Consider the following 17,791-nt stretch of genomic DNA (forward strand, 5'->3'; position numbering starts at 1 on the left):
TACATTACAGAGACCATCTTGCAGAAATCCTGTGTTTTGTTAAAGGTGTTAACAAGCATAGGGAATTTGGTGTGTTAAGAAGACGCCCTGTGGGCATAGCTTTTGCAGCAACAGATTATCCTTCAATTCACTATAAAGTTTTTGATGGGTTGTCCCCAGACATGTATTCTCATTTGAGAATCACATCTGGCCCCATGAAACTAGTACATTACAAGCAATTTGTATAATCTTTCTTTCATGCGATAGTGGGTACAAAACAAGAAAGGAGACATAATGAAAGGACTCGTCGGGTGACACACTGCTGTTCAGTCCCACAAAGGTCTTCCACAATTGTGATGACTTGTGCAGTACTGCACAGCATATTACAGAAACATGGACTTCCTCTCCCACCTGAGATAGGCCAAGATGAGCGTATGGTTGACACAGACCCCGTCCCTCAGGACATCGATGCAATGGTAATTCAAAGAAGTTTAGATGTTGTGCATCACATGTAAACAGACTTGTATGTATTACAACATTGACATTAAATGATTTTGTTTTACAAGTTCAATAACAATATTATTATTATCTCACAGTTCTGTGCATACTGCTTGTGTCAATTCACACTGTGTTTCCTGTTTTCTCTTTTTCATGATGACACATTGATGTTGCTTTCTCCACTCAGCTGTTATCACTTTTCCCATTCTTGGTTTTCTCTTTTATTTGTGACTCCCAGAGAGAGAGATCAGCAAAAATAATATTTTTGCGGTTCTCCACTTCAACCTGTAATACCTCAAATTCACATTCACTGAAGTTTCGTTTTTTGTGTTTTTCCCTGGTTTGTAGAAAAAAACTCACTAAAAAACATGACCAAATTTATATGACAATTAGATCATGAATATTCCAAAAAATATTTTATGCCAAATATGGTTACTGACAGGCGGTGACGGTGTGTGGCTAAAAGCGCATGCAAAAGCGCATAGTTTTAAGTTGATCTGAGATTTATAAAGGAACTTGGCATGGCATGTGGCATAAATGCAGTTTTATAAATTCTAAAATTTCTGAATTTTTGTGTTTTGTTTTTACCTCTTTGTCTCTGTTTATTTTATTATTGTCTGTTATTGGATACATCTGAGAAGATAAATTTCATGCATTCTTGTGTAAAGATGACTAAATAAAAATTCTTGAACTTGGACATTTTAATGTTATTCTTTTTAAACCACTTGTTTACATGCCTCAATAGGTAACCTGGAATATTACTGCATGTTATTGTGACTCAAAATTGTGTGATTTATTTTATGTTAAAACAATAAAATGTGCTTTTAAATGTGCAAATAATGGAGGGGTGGTATGCTGAATTTTACTGTGGCATATAATATTAAATGTGTATGTGTTCTTAGCTATAGTGGTATAAAAGAATATATTACATTTAACATCATATTGGAAGGGTAAAGAGCTGGCACTATAAAACTATAACAATGGAGCGCATGTTGAATTGTCCATAATATCAAATCGGAAGAGAGCATTCATAGATCCTTACACTAAGGTGAGTGAGCATACACTAAAAACAGACAAGAACCACAGCCTTGACATCTCAGAGTATCCACAGAGGGAGAACATACTCAGCAGCATTTAAACTGACTTTATTAAAAATGGCTCATCAGCTTTAGGTCTTTTATGAAAATTCATATTATGTTCCACTCAGTTTGCCATGCAAACACTACTAGATTGCCTGAAGCTGTACTACACAATCAATCTCTATGGTTTCAAGCGATGACAATATTTTTAAATCATACCTTTTCCAGTGTAAGAAAAAATACAAAGGGGGGAGATAAAGATTTGGGACACTGTAAGGCTAACCCCATATATTTGATGGAAAACAAAAAAAAAGTTTTACAACAGATGTCTTTTCAGACAGGAGTAAAAACCACACTAGGCGGTCGTGGATCCCCTTAAGAGAAAGCCAGAGAAGAAGAGGCAGGCTCTAGAGGTTGTAACCCAGAATGGTGTCACTGGTATTGCCGGTCGTCAGATCTGTTAGGGAAAAAGAAAGGAGTAGAGGCATTAGGCAAAAGTGCCAGTCCTGACCTTGGGGTCAAATTACTGTTTGATGAGCCCACCGGTTGTCTCCCAAGTGGATGTGTTTGACATCAGTTATTATTTTTCACCTACAGTAATTGTTCATTTTGGCTGCAGAGTTATGGGTGGTTCAGTTAAGAATTGTTAATTACATTTATATTTAATTGCTTAGCGAAGATTTTAATCCAAAGCAACTTACAGAAGAAGTCATTATAATCGAGTAACACCAGTCTGCGGACTGTTTGGGAAGACGTGTTACAGGATAAGGGTAAAGAATTTATTTAAACAAGTGAAAACCTCAAAACAAAATAGAAACTAATTAAAATTCCCAGATTTACAAAACCTAAAGACTATCACTTGAAAATTTCCCAAACAACAGAATCTTCTAACACTTCTTGAGCACATTGAGGGAGTCAGAGTTTTGAATGGTTGTTCCAGGTTCCATCAGCCAGGAGCTACACATTAAACAAGTCTATACTGAAATTTGATACCATGCAGACGTCACATCACCAGGGGCCTCATGTATAAACGGTGCGTACACACAAAAATGTTGCGTACTACCGTTTCCACACTCAAATCGCGATGTATACAACCTAAAGTTGGTGGAAAGCCACGCATATTTTCAAGTTCTCTGTTTTGCAGACTGGAGGCACCCAGCGTCAAAGCAGTGCTTTTGTTCCAGTGTAGTTTCCCTGTCTTTTTTAGATCCACATCCCTGACGTGGCTTTATCATATACACTAAAATTAACCGCTTATTGTTTATTAGTATAAGGCATTCTGATTGTAATTAACCTGTAACAATATAATGGTCCATGGAATAGCCAAACTATTCCAAATACCATAGCTGCTTTATCGTTGTTACTTTCACTGCACCTTCTTCTTCTTCTTTCAGCTGCTCCCTTTAGGGGTTGCCACAGCAGATCATTTTTTTCCATATTACTCTCACTACACCAGTCGGAGTATTTATATCACTGTATCTGAGTGGGGAATCACAGCTCTACAGCAGCTGATTGGAGAATTATCTGTATACAGCATCTAGCACATGCTGCCTTATCCATGCTGCCTATTTGAACTGTTCTCATATGGGAAACGCTTCAGAGCCTTTCCTGTACTGACCTTGCGGTTCAGAAACAGTTTCATCTCAAGAACTATAAATGCAGTCAATCAGTCCATCAAGTGCTCCTTGTAAAACTGTTTGTACTTATAAGTACTATTACCTCACTGTAAACTTGCGATACAGTTATAATATTGCACAACCTGAGCCACTTTAGCGCGTATTTACAGATGATGACGATATCATTTTTAAGATTAAGTGCAGCAAAATATGTTTATTATATTATACAGTGTAACAGTAGGGGGCGCTAGAGCTCCCTTGAACCCTCAGGTACCACGCCAAACACCAGGTAGATGTATAATTATTATTCTCTTTATTATTAAAACGTGCACTAAGCACCCTCCACTCCACACTACTCATATAAATACCAATTCTCCTACTATATAGCAATAATACACTCTCCTCGTCTCCCAGACACTTAGCCACCCTTCCTCCCAGCTCAGCTCAGTGTCTGGGCTTTCCCACAGTCCTTTTATACCCCCTGACCTGGAAGTGGTTCCTGTCCAACAATCCACAAGTCCTCATTACTTCCGGGTCAGAGTAAAAGTTCTTTTCTTCAACCCGGAAGCACGTCGTTCCTTCTGGTCATGTGATCATGACACACTTCCGGGTTATAAGACACGTAGCAGTCTGAAAGTCTTCCTACAGCGGCTCCTGGTGGTCCCCATGGTATCCAGCAGGGCTGTGTATACAAACTACAAGGTCCATAAGGCCCTGCTGGAATTCGGGGATGCTGTTAGGAGGGCTCCACCTGGTGGCCTGGAGGTGTGGGCCGGAATATTTAGCCGGCCATTCATCACAACAGATAAAACTTTAACTTCATTTAAATAATCTATATTGTTAATAATTAAACATGTGAGGACACGGTGTAGCAGCGCTAGCAAGGAGCTGGCGCCCCGTTCACGGATTGTTCCTGCCTTGCGCTGTATTCTTGCTGGGGCTGGCGCGACACTGAAAGGATACACGGATAGATTAATTAAACGTACTACGAAGATATTTCAATGTTCCATAAAAGTTTTGAAGAATTGGCGTTCTCAGCTTACAGATGGCTTTACATCTATTACAGAGCTGATTGTGTGGCGATTGGGTATTTGGAGAAAGAAAAGGGAGGACAGGAATTGGGGGTTAGTACGTTTGAAAGAGACAGTACTGCTGCAATAATTTATTTCATCCAATATTGCGCACAGCACAGCAAGCATCTTGCGTGAGGCATGAACAATATCTGGACGAGACGCCAGCTCGTCACTATCACTGCTCTACCGCGTTCCCATGTTTAATACATGCTTTAATTCCTACCATCATGAAAATTATATCAAGTATACATCTCAGTATTTAAATTATTCAGAGAGCTGTAATATCATGAATGTAATGGATTCTGTGTCCTGTCGGAGAAAGAGAAAGCCAGTTTAAGAAGCATGTAGTGATTCACACACATATAGCATATAGAAGAACACATACAAAACAAAGCATTTAACGTACTACTTTAGTTACGATGGGATTTGAAAAACTAGTGAATTAAATGGCTGGGATTGGCTCCAGCAGACCCCCATGACCCTGTGTTAGGATATAGCGGGTTGGACAATGACTGACTGACTGACTAAATTAAACGATTTTAAGATGAGGTTTATGATGTTCTACTTTAATGACAAAATAAACTACGTGATTAAAGTGGAAATTTCGAGATTAAAGTTGACATTTCAAGCTTTTTTTTTTCCACCGTGTCCCTATTTTTTTTTCTTTTCTCTGTACCCTAATAAGCATTCATATGACACTCATATGGTGGGCTACAACTCACCTTTTCACGGCGACTTTGATATCTGACAACTTCTTTTTTATTTCGGGCACTGTACGACTTTGTGAACTTGAGCTTTCAAGTTTCTCCGACACTCTATGTCACTCGATCAACTTCCTTTTGTTGTTTATACCACTGTTTAAACCAACAAAGAGTACGTTTTTCCTTGCCTCCTCTTGCTATTTGCTGAAATTCTTCTATTTCCCCCCATGCTTTTGCCATTGCCTTTTCACAGAACGCTGAGCTTAAGGGCTATTTATATTGATTTGCATAATCAAAGAGGCATAATTCTGGGAGGAGTTTGGGATGGGGCAGCAGGCCCGTGCACATGAGATACTTTTCACGCTGACCGGGATTTATGCATCTAGATTTTTTTGTGGCGTTATGCATGAGGCCCCAGATGCCGTTCAACAACAGATCTGAGTGGATGAGAAGGAGCATAGGACCTCATAAGCGTCTTCAGAGCCACTGATTATTCTGTAGGCAAACATCAAGGGTCTGAACTTAATACGTGACACTGCAGGAAGCTAGTGTAGTGATCTAAAGAGAGGACTGATGTTTGCCCACCTCAGCTGGTTAAACACCAGGTGTGCCACTGTGTTTTGAATCATCTACACTCTCTTGGTGATACATGCAGAGTGTTGCAGTAGTCAAGTTGTGACAAGGCCAAAGCTTTGACCAGGGTTTCTGCTGATCATCAATCACCACCCTGGGGTTACATATCAACTTTGCAGATACTAGTGATAATGAAACAAGCTGAACAGTTATGGATCGCTGAATCGACAGACAAGCTAGAATAACAAGAAAGTCTGTCTTTGGCAAGCTGAGCTGGAATCGGTGTTCCTTCATCCAGGTGGCAACATCAGTGAGACATGCAGAGATTCTGGCTGATGCTGGATGGTATGTGCAGTAGCATGGGCAGACATTTTATATCAAACATCTGCTGTAATGAGCACTTCCCTCTACAGCTCTTTCAGTAAGTTTCATGTTCTTGGAAATTAATTCTGAGGGAATCGCTAATCTGCATGTAAGCTGTACATTTTGTAGTTACACTTTTTTTCAGTGAAAATTTTTCAGTGGCACAAGCAAATAATTTTTTGATTTTTTTTTTTTAGTTTATTAAACATCACAAGCAAAGGAAGGTGGGGTATCCATCTAGAAAGAGGTAATGATAGCTGATTGTGCATTGTTAGAGCATATATGAGTAGACATGTTAGCAGAAGTTGAGGATACAGAACTGCCCTCAGTAGGCCTTTCCCATACTCCTATGTACATATTACCAAAGGTACTGGTTGCATAACTTTTTCAAGTACAGTGTAGAATGAAATCCCAGTGAAATACTGGTCACGAATATGAACATAGTCTGGAACAAGAGAAGCTCACTGGAAAAAGTAATGTGAAGAATCAGTACCATAGAAGAGCAAGTGTGATGGCATGTGTGTCTTTATTTGAGAGTCTCCATTCAGAGATTATTATTATTATTTATGCACAAATGTAATAACCACATATTCTGTTCTGTCTAAACAGGCTTTCTTGGTGTTGCCCTGATATACCAGTTGCTGTTCAGAAACTTCAAGAATGCTGGCATGGAAACAAAAATCCTTTCTGGCACTTCTTTTCTCCAGTTCTCACCCATCATGGCATCAGTATTCAACTCCCAGCAGCCATCCCCCATCCCCCGCCCCAATATTTCCTTCTCTTTCATAAGGAAATGTAAAGAAGAATACATCCCCACACTTCTGTCACACTGCCCAGGTGCCAAATTTGTGGGAATGTCTCCGGGGTGTTAAGCAGTATTATTTACATTTTTCAAATTCCTGCCTATGTGCCACTATTCCAAGGCAACCCAACACTGCCTTTTTTTTGGAAAGAAAGAAGAACACTGAGATGTAATTTTTAAGCCACCCTGTTAAGCGCTCCAGAATGCAGAGGAAACAGCAGGCAAACCAAGAATAAGAGCATAGGCTTCTTTGCAAAAAACAGCTGTGGAAGACAGGGGGCTTCACTGAGCCCCAAACCCTCGGTACAACTGATATGAACACAGTCACCTGTTTAAATATATTGATTTTATTTCATCTAAGTATCTTCACACAGCACTGTGTACAAAAGGACTGTGAATCCTTTCTCTTCCTCCACACAAGTGTTGTCCTTTTTTTTTTTTTAAATTTTATTAATTTTTTCGTAATCATTCCATACAAATAGATCAATTTTTACAAAAGATAGGATTGAAAACAAGTCACCCCCCACCCCTGAGAGAGAGACCATGGCCAACAGAGTAAAACTTAAGGCTTGTAGACATACCTAAATTGATGAGTTTAATAGGCCAGTAGAGATAAATGGAGAAGAAAAAGAAATGTGGAGATAATTGCTGCCTCGGTGCATTATGAGCTTATTCTAAGCTATTACTGATTAGATTCTGCCAGGTTTTGGAAAAATTATGTACAGATCCTCTAACTGAATATTTGATTTTTTCCAATTTCAAATAGTATAAAACATCGGTTTCCCACTGACTTAAAAGAAGAGAGTTAGGATTCTTCCAGTTTAGCAAAATAAGTCTGTGTGCCAAAACTGTAGTGAATGCAATCACAGTTTGTTTGTCCTTCTCCACTTTAAACCCATCTGGAAGAACACCAAACACAGCTGTTAATGGGTTAGGAGGGACTGTGACACCAAGGCTGTCTGAAAGGCACTTAAAAATTAGGGTCCAAAATTATGTTAATTTGGTGCAGGCCCAAAACATGTGACCCAGTGAGGCTGGGACTTGATTGCAGCGTTTGCAGGTTCGATCTTGCCCTGGAAACATTTTGGACAGTTTTAGGCAAGACAGATGTGCTTGATATATAATTTTGAGTTGAATAATTGTATGCGTTGCGCATATGGAGCTCGAGTGAAGTCTCTGCATTGCTATTTTCCAATCCTTTTCTGGTATATTGATTAAGAGATCTTTTTCCCATTGTCCTCTTGGATCTTTAAAAGGGAGGGACTGCAAGATAATTTTATATATTGCAGAGATGGTGTCTCAGTCCTTGAAATTGAGCAATATTTTTTCCGGGATGGAGGAGGGTGCAAGATGAGGAAAATCAGGCAGGTTCTGTTTAACAAAGTTCCTAATTTGAAGATAGTGAAAGAAATATGTGGCTTGAAAGTTAAATTTGGAGTGTAATTGTTCATAGGATGCAAAGATGTTGTCTATATAAAGATCTCTAAAGTACTTGGGTGTTGTACCGTGTTAGCCATTGTGAATGTAGAGAAAAGCCAAGCAAAATGACACCTTTTTTTGGCTAACTAAAAAGATTACAATATGCAAGCTTTCGAGGCAACTCAGGCCCCTTCTTCAGGCAAGATGTAATGTAATAAAGATGATTACATATTTCCTGAAGAAGGGGCCTGAGTTGCCTCGAAAGCTTCTATATTGTAATCTTTTTAGTTAGCCAATAAAAGGTGTCATTTTGCTTGGCTTTTCTCAAAAAATGTCTAAGTAATTTAATCCCAAATCTTTACCAGATATTAAAAACTGCATATGTTTGCGAGGGTTGAAAGAGGTGGTTCTCTTGCAGAGTTGCCACAGATAAAAGCTTCTCCATCTTAAAATGCTTTCTACATTGGTTCCATATTCTGAGTGAGTGAATCACAATTGGGTTATTAGTATATTGCCGATAACTTGCATTTATTGGGGCACAAAGCAGGGATTATAAAGAAGTACTGCAGGATTTTACTTCCATTGCAGACCAAGCCTGTGTATGTTCATCTATTTGTATCTAGGTTTCTATAGCTTGTATGTTTGCTGCCCAGTAATGAAACTGAAGTTAGGTAGAGCCATGCCACCTTCTGCCTTAGGTCTTTGTAGGGTCGCTCTTTGGATATGTGGGTGTTTTGAGTTCCAAATAAATGAGGTTATTATTGAATCTAATTGCTTAAAAAATTATTTATTAATGTATATTGGAATGTTTTGAAATAAAAAAGTAGCTTAGGAAGAATATTCATCTTAACAACGTTAATTCTTCCAGCTAGAGTGAGATGAAGGGTTGACCATCTATGCAAGTCTTGCTTAATTTTTTCCATACAGACAGCGAACTTTTGTTGATAAAGAGCTTTATGTTTACTTGTGATGTTTACCCCTAGGTATTTAAACTGATCTGCGATGATAAAAGGAAAGGTGTCCAAACTAATATTGTGTGCTTGAGAATTCACTGGAAAGAGCACACTTTTATTCAAATTAATTCTGAGACCAGAGATCTTTTGAAATTTTGTAAGTGCTGTTAAGACTGCAGGCACAGAATTTTGTGGATCTGATATATACAGTACCATAGTGCTGTCCTTTGCCTGACTAGTGGATGCATGCTACATATGAAGTCTGACAAGCAAGAGGAGACCATGTCTTACCCAGATACTTTTTAAAGTTCTCAAGATTTCTGCTTCAACTACATTGTAAGAAGTACATTAGACACTGTCTAAAATGTTTTTATATTTCAGTTTTGGAATTTGATACATTTCTTTTTTAATATTTTACTGTTGTATTGGTGACATCATTGCAGTGCCATTTTGTTTGCTGCTTTCTGTATATGGATTTTAATGAGTACCACCAGTTGTTTGTGACAATGCCTGTCTTAGTCACACATCCTTGAAGACATGCAGTGTGAAACATCACCAAACTGCCACTTTTAAAGATGGTGGGATCCAAGCAAACAAATGCAAACATTTTGACCTTATTCCTTCAAAACAATACTGCAATAAAAACAAAATTCTATGTGCTTTTCCAGCTCAGACCTTAGCTTTGGTTTTTGACTGTAATTTCTATGTTTTGGGTTTCTCAGAAGATGGTTTGGTACTTACATGTATCAGTCCTCTAAACAAATATATTGCTATTCTCTATCAGGCTCTGTTTGCCAGGGAAAAAGAAAAAAAAATTCCTGAACATCTTTACATGCATTCATAACATACATGACTCTGTCATTTGTCCCAGATTCCCAAAATCCTTTCTGTGAATAATTGGGTTCTATTTTAAATGTAACTTGCTGAGGTACCTGGCCCTACCAGGAATATGGTAGAATATGGTGCTGGTGCAGTGTTTTATTGTGGAAGGGTTTTAAGGATTCCCATATCCTAACTTTGTTAGGAAGACCAACAGTATGTCATCTACCCCAAAGTCTTGTCCTCTTATCTTTGTACAGGTAAAATTCCATTAAAACGAACTCCCAGGGACCTAAAAATATTTTGTTGCAACAAATATTTCGTTGTAATGAGATTCTGTATTTGTTACTATAGTGCTTTCTTTAACTTGTATCCAGGCGTTTGCAATCATTTCAATAGCTTCTTTCGCGTTAATTTTAATCTCCTCCTGCCTACAAGTTATGCTGATGAGAATTTTTCTCAGCATTTCCTTGCGATAATACACTTTCAGGGTGCGAATGATGCCCAAATCCAATGGCTGAAGTGCTGCAGTGCAATTGGGTGGGAGGTATTCAAAGCGAACATTATCTGAATGTGGAAGCATGTTGTGGGCAGCACAGTTATCACTCAGGAGCTGAATCATTATTTCTTCGTCATATTGTGAGGTTTCTGAACTCTTTTGAGACCCGCCACTCCCCACCCAACGGGAACGACATGCTGAAGTGTGTCCTGAAGCACGATTGCAGCGTCTGTGGAAGATTGTTTGTCTGTTGCTGGGGCAGGGAAATAGGAGGCTCACATTGCTGCAGTGAAACGCCACAGAAGCAAATCATAAAAGACTGGGGTCACGCTATAAGTCCCTGTCTTGCACCCCAAAACACGAGGCTTAGTCTCAGTATTTTAGCAAAACCAGCTTTATTCAGCTTGAAACAGGAACGGCACAGTTATTTATTGTAGCGTGATCTGCCACTCTGCTATACACAGACATAGCAGTCAGGCAGGATCGTGGCCAAGTCAGTGATCAAGTAATCCTGTTACAGTATCTGCATTTAAAATTTTCGTGCTCCTAACCTTACATCACCCATCGAGATCTTTTCTGTTTACTTTGGCGGAGAGACACAGCATATCTTTGAGCCTGCTATTGCCCTGTACAGACGCAGAGATCGCACTTCGGAATGCTCTTCAGCTTGCTGTCTAGTTGGGGGAGGTCCCAAGAGAGTTTACAAACCTCACATTTTCTTGAATGAGTGCCGCATTAATAGGAATGTTTCTTGAACGAGCATCACTGAACCACATAAAAACGGCTTTTTCGACGTCTTCAAATACAGCATTTCACATATGTTTGCAACCTGAGATTTTTCTACTTTTTTTGCTCTGTCTTTCAAGAAAGTTGACAGTGTCGATGGCGAAATTCCAAATTCACTGGACATTCAAAAATGTCTTTTCTCTTTTTGCAGCAATCGAGAGCTGCAAAAAATTAGTTTTTTTTTTTCTAATATGAACTGTTATCGTTTTTACGTGTCTGCCATTTCTATAGGAGGGTGACAATGAGTTAAATTCCAATGGATGTTTTTCAAATGTTGATGAGCAATAAGTAAAAGGCATCACTGAAAACCGCAGGAAACAAAAAATGCAAAAAAACCCCAAAAAAAACAGTACGAGGAAAGTTCGAAGACAGAAAAAAAATTACAGTGTTTCTGTTTGGGGATTGTTGTGCACAACTGAGCTGCGGCCACAGAACAAACTGTTCTGTGGATGATTCATTCAGGCATTTCAAGGTCTTTTGGGCACTTCGTTGTAATGAAAGTATCTGCTGAATGTACTTTGTAGTAACGAGATTTCTATAGACTCGTGTCATATGGGGAAGCTGTCGGGACCATAAAAATACTTTGTTGTAATGAAAATTGCATTGTAAAGATATTCGTTATAATGGAATTTTACCTGTACTCACCTGGCTGGAAAAAAATTTAAGGTTACATTGTTGCATCTCATGGTATGGGTTTTCTTCGTGGCTGTGTTCTGCCTTCATCTCCTACTTCCTTGTTGTCCTCCATCCTGATTCTTCTATCAAGCTACTGACTTTTTAAAGCATGTCAGGGCCTAGGTGAACACTCCTACACCCTCTCTGTATAATGTCATTTTGACAGACTGCCTGTATATTGCTGCATGTACATGAGGTGTGCATGCACAGAGGTATCCAATGGTTCCAGGGTGCCACTTTTTACAAAATAGTCCAGAAAATACCAACTTTACCATTTAAAATTTTGACCTTTTATCTTACCAGACTGCTCTTTTACGGCAGAAAATTAAATTTTTGATGTTTAATGTGGTGTCACAGGAGGCTGGGGGACAGACCCAGCCAGGACGCCTGGAAGGATCGGGAGGTGGCATATACGTCACCCGGGCCACGAGGGGGCAACCACCCTGGATGTTGAGGGGACCACAGGAAAGGAGCAAGGAGGCTCAAGCCCATTGGGGACCGGGAAACATTCACTTCCACCACACCTCGGAAGATGGAGGAAGATCCTTCCAGGGACGCCTTTAGTGCTTCCGGGTGCAAGGGCAGCACTTCTGTCATACCAGGAAGTGCTGCCGGAAGAACATCGTCAAGTACCTGGAGCACATCCGGGTGGGAATAAAAGGGGCTGCCTCCCTACAATCAGGAAGCTAGAGTCGGGAGTGGGAGCAGGACGAAGCTCCCGTGAAGAGAAGAAAGGTGGCCCATGAACTGAGAGAGAAAGGTCCGTAGTAGAGGTGTTTAGTGGTGGGAAGCACTGTGTGCTGTGTGGGACTGTGTTTAGAAGAAATAAACGTGTGCTTTTTTATAAAGAAGTGGTTTCTGTCTGGTGGTGTTCGGGCGAATTTCACAGTGGTTACTGCTGTTACAGAGATCTGAACTTCAGGTAAAATGGAAAATAAACATAGTAAAAATCACACTTCTATGCTGCAGTTATCGTCCAGAAAATGCTGTTAACAATTTAACAATCTTAGTAAGAAAGATAAATAAAACACATTTTAGCATTCTTATTATATAACTATTGTTTTTAATACTTCTTAACACTTTAAAGAACAAGAAATATAACATAATAAAAGCACATTCCCCTACATACAATCACTAAATAAATTAATCAAGAGGAAAACGTTGGCTCCAAAGCAGAATTATGCTGACCAAACCGACCATAGAGAGCAACTCTCCATTACAGTGCCAAGTCCAATGCCTCGTAGGGGCACTTCACTAATAAAGCCTGGGAGTCGTCCCGAAAGCTGTGCACCACCATCTTTAAATAGTGATTTAGTTGTGATGTCACATACAACGAGACAAATCAAATGATGGCATCCAGCATGGAAACAGTAAATAAGCAAATAAATTAACAGTAAACTGTAAAAACAGAAAAACTCATAAAAGTCAGGAACAGTAATTACCCACAACTCAGCAGCTTCTCTCAACTGGAATGACTGCTGGAAACTACTGTATGCTTAGTGTAGATTTAAAATTACTATCTTTCATTTCATTAAGTATTAAATATAATACCAATCAAGCCCATCAATGTATCAAGTACTGAAGCACATCTGACTCTTCAGTTTTATAATATGTAAAAAGGTGAGCTAGATTTTAGTTCAATTTTACTTATTCATTCTTTTTTTATTATTATGGTAGTCCATCATGATTAACATCATGTGTAATCTTGCTGGTCTACAACTGTGTGACTCTGTATAGCTATATTTTAAGTTTAATGTACTATATAGAATTCAATGACTTTGTGAAAATGTGGCCAACATAACACACAAATACACAGCCATCCACTATTTTTGTACCACCTTAATTCTACTTAAATTCAAAGTTAAAACTTACACTGATGATACCCTGAAGCAGAGGTGTCACTAGCTGTAGCATATATTTGGGGCATATCCCTCCCCTTCTGATAAGAAACAATTGGGGTGTTCCCTGCGGGCTTTTTGTGCAGTTAAAGATTGGGGTTGGTTCTCTATTGGGTTTCACGCAAGTTACTCTTGCATATCAGAATGAAGAGCAAGAGGAATGGGTAGAGACTGAATTGTAAAAGATCAGGGCCTGAGATCATGGCAACGGGGTGTGGTGGGGAGCACTCGATGACTGGGGTTGGAAGCCGGAGTTTAGGGGCTATAGCCCCTGAAACACTCCTTATCAACACCACTGCCCTGAAGGGTCACTATTCAATCATGCATCATGTAAATGAACAGAAAATACTTAAAAAATTAATAATTTAAAATTCTATCATACTATTAAGAATAACATACTGCTTGTCACACCAACAAAATCTTACATTTATGAACAACTGGGACAACATACAAAAGAAATTCTAGCAAGTCTGAAGGGATTAAATTAAGTATATTGATCTAAATTTATTTTGGTACTTTTTTGAACTTCTTACAGATTTTATTACATTAAAGATTAATTATATTCATTGTTTCTGTTCTTTTGTTGTTTTGCCAGCTGTTTTCACATTGTGCTTTCCCTTTTAGTACACTTCCATATATCATGTTACAGCTCATATATACTGTAAATGTATGGTGTGTCACATAAGACATATTTAAGAGTTAAGGGCTGTAGCAAAGAATTTGTCTGTGCTTTTTCCAAAAATAAAGGAGTGAGTGTTTTCCGTAAGATTGAAAAAGATAGGTTTGTTTAAGAATTACTGACTTCTGACTAAATATTCAAGACTACACTTTTTGTTGGCCTTATATCTTGACTGTATTTTCTGTTTAGCAGTTTTAATCTCTGCCACCTGAGTAACAAATAATTATGAATTTGCTCTTTCTGCTTATAAAGACTATCTCACTGGTCACTGGTGAGTACTTGTCACTTGTCCCACCTGCCTAAAAAAATCTTTCATAACTGTATATTAAGTCATTCTTCCATCCATTATCCATCCCGCTATATCCTAACACAGGGTCATGGGGGACTGGTGGAGCCAATCCCAGCCAACACAGGGTGCAAGGCAGGAACAAATCCTGGGCAGGGCACCAGCCCACCGCAGTATATTAAGTCATATGGCTTTAAATTCTTTTGTGGAAAGTCAACTATTTTAGCCAATTTGATAAACATTTATAGGTATTATATCAGATCTGCTGACTGTTATGTATTGTAGCCTGCCACGCCCATGAAGATATGTCTCTGATATGAAAGCAATGTAATGTGGTGTGGTTTATTACAAAGAGTGGTAATAATTATATTTAAGAAGTTATGAAAATATCTCTCATCAGAACAGTAAGTACAAGACAAAATTCAAAATAAGAATCCTTAGACTGGTTCGGTAAAATCCTAATTTAAATATGCTCTTGAAAGAAACTTTTGAACATTTCTTACCCTACCCTTTAAACAAAGTTAAAGCTGCAATGAAATGAAGCTTGAGACATCATCAAAAAACGACATCCAAAAAAGAAAACATATATGGAACTATTATAACACCTGTTTTCCAATCAACAGTTAAATGGAAATTTACATTTACTTATTTGGCTGACATCTTTATCCAAGGTATTTAAAATAAAATAAAACCAGGATAACAATGTTAGCCAAGCCCAGTGCCTAAAAAAATATTTAAAATGTTTTATGACAGAGTAAACAGCAACAGTGACAATAATGACATCATCAAAACAGAGGAATAAACTTCTAAAGTGTGCTGCACAAGCTAATAATTAACCATAATCTTCTTCAAAAGGCAGATAGTGCTCAGGATTCTGAGGTGCAAAGTTGCACAGGGTGGTACCTGAATATTAGAGTAATCTTAATATTAGCAATAAAACAAAACACTTTCCAAAAATAAGAATACGATTGAGAGCCATGTCAGACACAATGGTGGCGGAAAATCTTTGATACTTTAGAGTGTTTTCAGCACATACAATGCTGATTGAAAGCATGTAACTCCATTTTACAAGTGTTACATTTTCACTACAAAACTTTTGTTTAATAAAATGTCATTAGTAGTTTCTAAAAGAAACAAAATTCTAATCATTAATTCTATGCATTGCTTACACTATAGTAACAATACATTTGGAAAAATCAGAATTACACAGTTGTAAAGAGAAGTTGTTATTTTCCATTTATTATAAATGAATTCCCTCCAGATATTTGAGAGATGATTAACTATAACATAATAGCAACATAATGAACTGATTTTTAACTTATTCAATCTATTGAAATGTGTGATTGCATGCTTGAAGCAATAAGCACTAGTTTGTATTTCCGCTAATGAATTACTTTATGATGCAAGAACCCAGCCCCACTTTAACCTACTATGACCCCAATAAGGAGCCAAACTGATATCTCTAAAAATGGATTAGGAACAGGAATACAAAACTGTCATATTCATATTAAAATCACCTGAAGAAAATTACCCACAAATTGAGAACAAGCAGATGTTAGATCCCCCATCAAAACATGTGAGAAAAGTTGATCTTAGTTGTAGATTACCACCAAAACTCCTACTAAAAATTACACATTATAGACTACAAGCAATAAAGCACCATGGCAAACCCAAAGTGGCCACAAAGCAATGAGATACCATTCAAAACAGTATAAACATCCAAGCTAGTTTTAAGTAAGGCACAATTGTTATTTCATTAACTCTTTCAGGGCTGATGTTGACTTCTGTCAAAAGGAGAAGTTGACGATGGTAATCAACTGTAAACTGTGACAAAAACAACCGTTATGTTTTAGTTGGACTGTCGTTGCTAGAAGGAAAGTTAGCTTCATTGGTTTGACCGAGATTTCCTGGGATTGTGTGAGTAATAAGGAGCAAACAATAGCAAAAATGGCACTGATATAATGGTGAGAGATCAAAGCAAATGCGTAAAGCAAAATACTGCGTGGACGAAGTTTTGCCTATTATCTCTGAACTGGACTATAACTTTCTGGACTCCGATTTTGATACAAGTGATCGAAAACGAATGTTAGGTTCCAGCCTCAGCTGACTGGTCCCCAGCTAATCATGGTGCTGAACAGGTTCATGTAGTCGACACACCTATGACAATGTTCGCCAGGAAGACTGCCACTTAACATTGGTAAGAGGTAGAAACCAGGTTGCAATGCACTGTGACCATGACCCCTGTTGCTGCTGCTGCCCTGGCCACGCAAAGACAGCCTGGCAGCAAGCCTGCCACACTTTCTTGGCAAACTGGCAGCTGCAGCATGCAGCAACAGACGTTTAATGTTGATTTCTGTGTGAAACCATTGCTTTTCAGAAATTATGTTTTTTTGGGAAAAATATTCAGCCCTCAAAGAGTTAAAGTAATTGAGGAAAATAAACCTATTCCTAACCAGTACGGATGATGATGAGCTGAATATTTTAGCCATTTTTTTTTGCATTTGCTAAACATGTACAGGTCCAAACCATCGATCAAGCAACCAACATAACATTCTCAAACCTGTTTAACTCAATTCAGAGTTGTGGGGGGCTAAAGCCTATTGTAGCAACACTGGACACAAAGATGGAAACAATCCTGGATGGGAGGCCAGTTGATTGCAGGACCCACTCACCCACACGCTGGCTACTTTGGAATCACAAGTAAACCTGATCCTTCATGGGAGGAAAACTCACATAAACACAGGTAAATATGCAAAGTCCACATCGACCAAAAAATATGTAAGCGTTTTGTCTAACTACTGCACTACTGTGCCATCCTTAATCAAGATTTGTATAAAGGTAACCTATAACAATATAAATGTAAATTAAAGACAGTCCAAGCAAATGAAAAACTATAATCACAATGCCTACCACTACCATCTTTAACATCACTATGACAAAGCAAAATAATTATTATTTTTAATAGAACAATGTAGCTCAAAAGCTTGCCATTGTAATTCCCCCAGCTAACGTCTGAATGGTCCTTGCACAGATGAGTACATGATTTCTTCACGTTTAATGTCATGTATTCATGTTTAAAACTAGATTAAAGAC

The sequence above is a fragment of the Erpetoichthys calabaricus genome, chromosome 1, assembly GCF_900747795.2.
Source record: "Erpetoichthys calabaricus chromosome 1, fErpCal1.3, whole genome shotgun sequence".
NCBI lineage: Eukaryota > Metazoa > Chordata > Cladistia > Polypteriformes > Polypteridae > Erpetoichthys > Erpetoichthys calabaricus.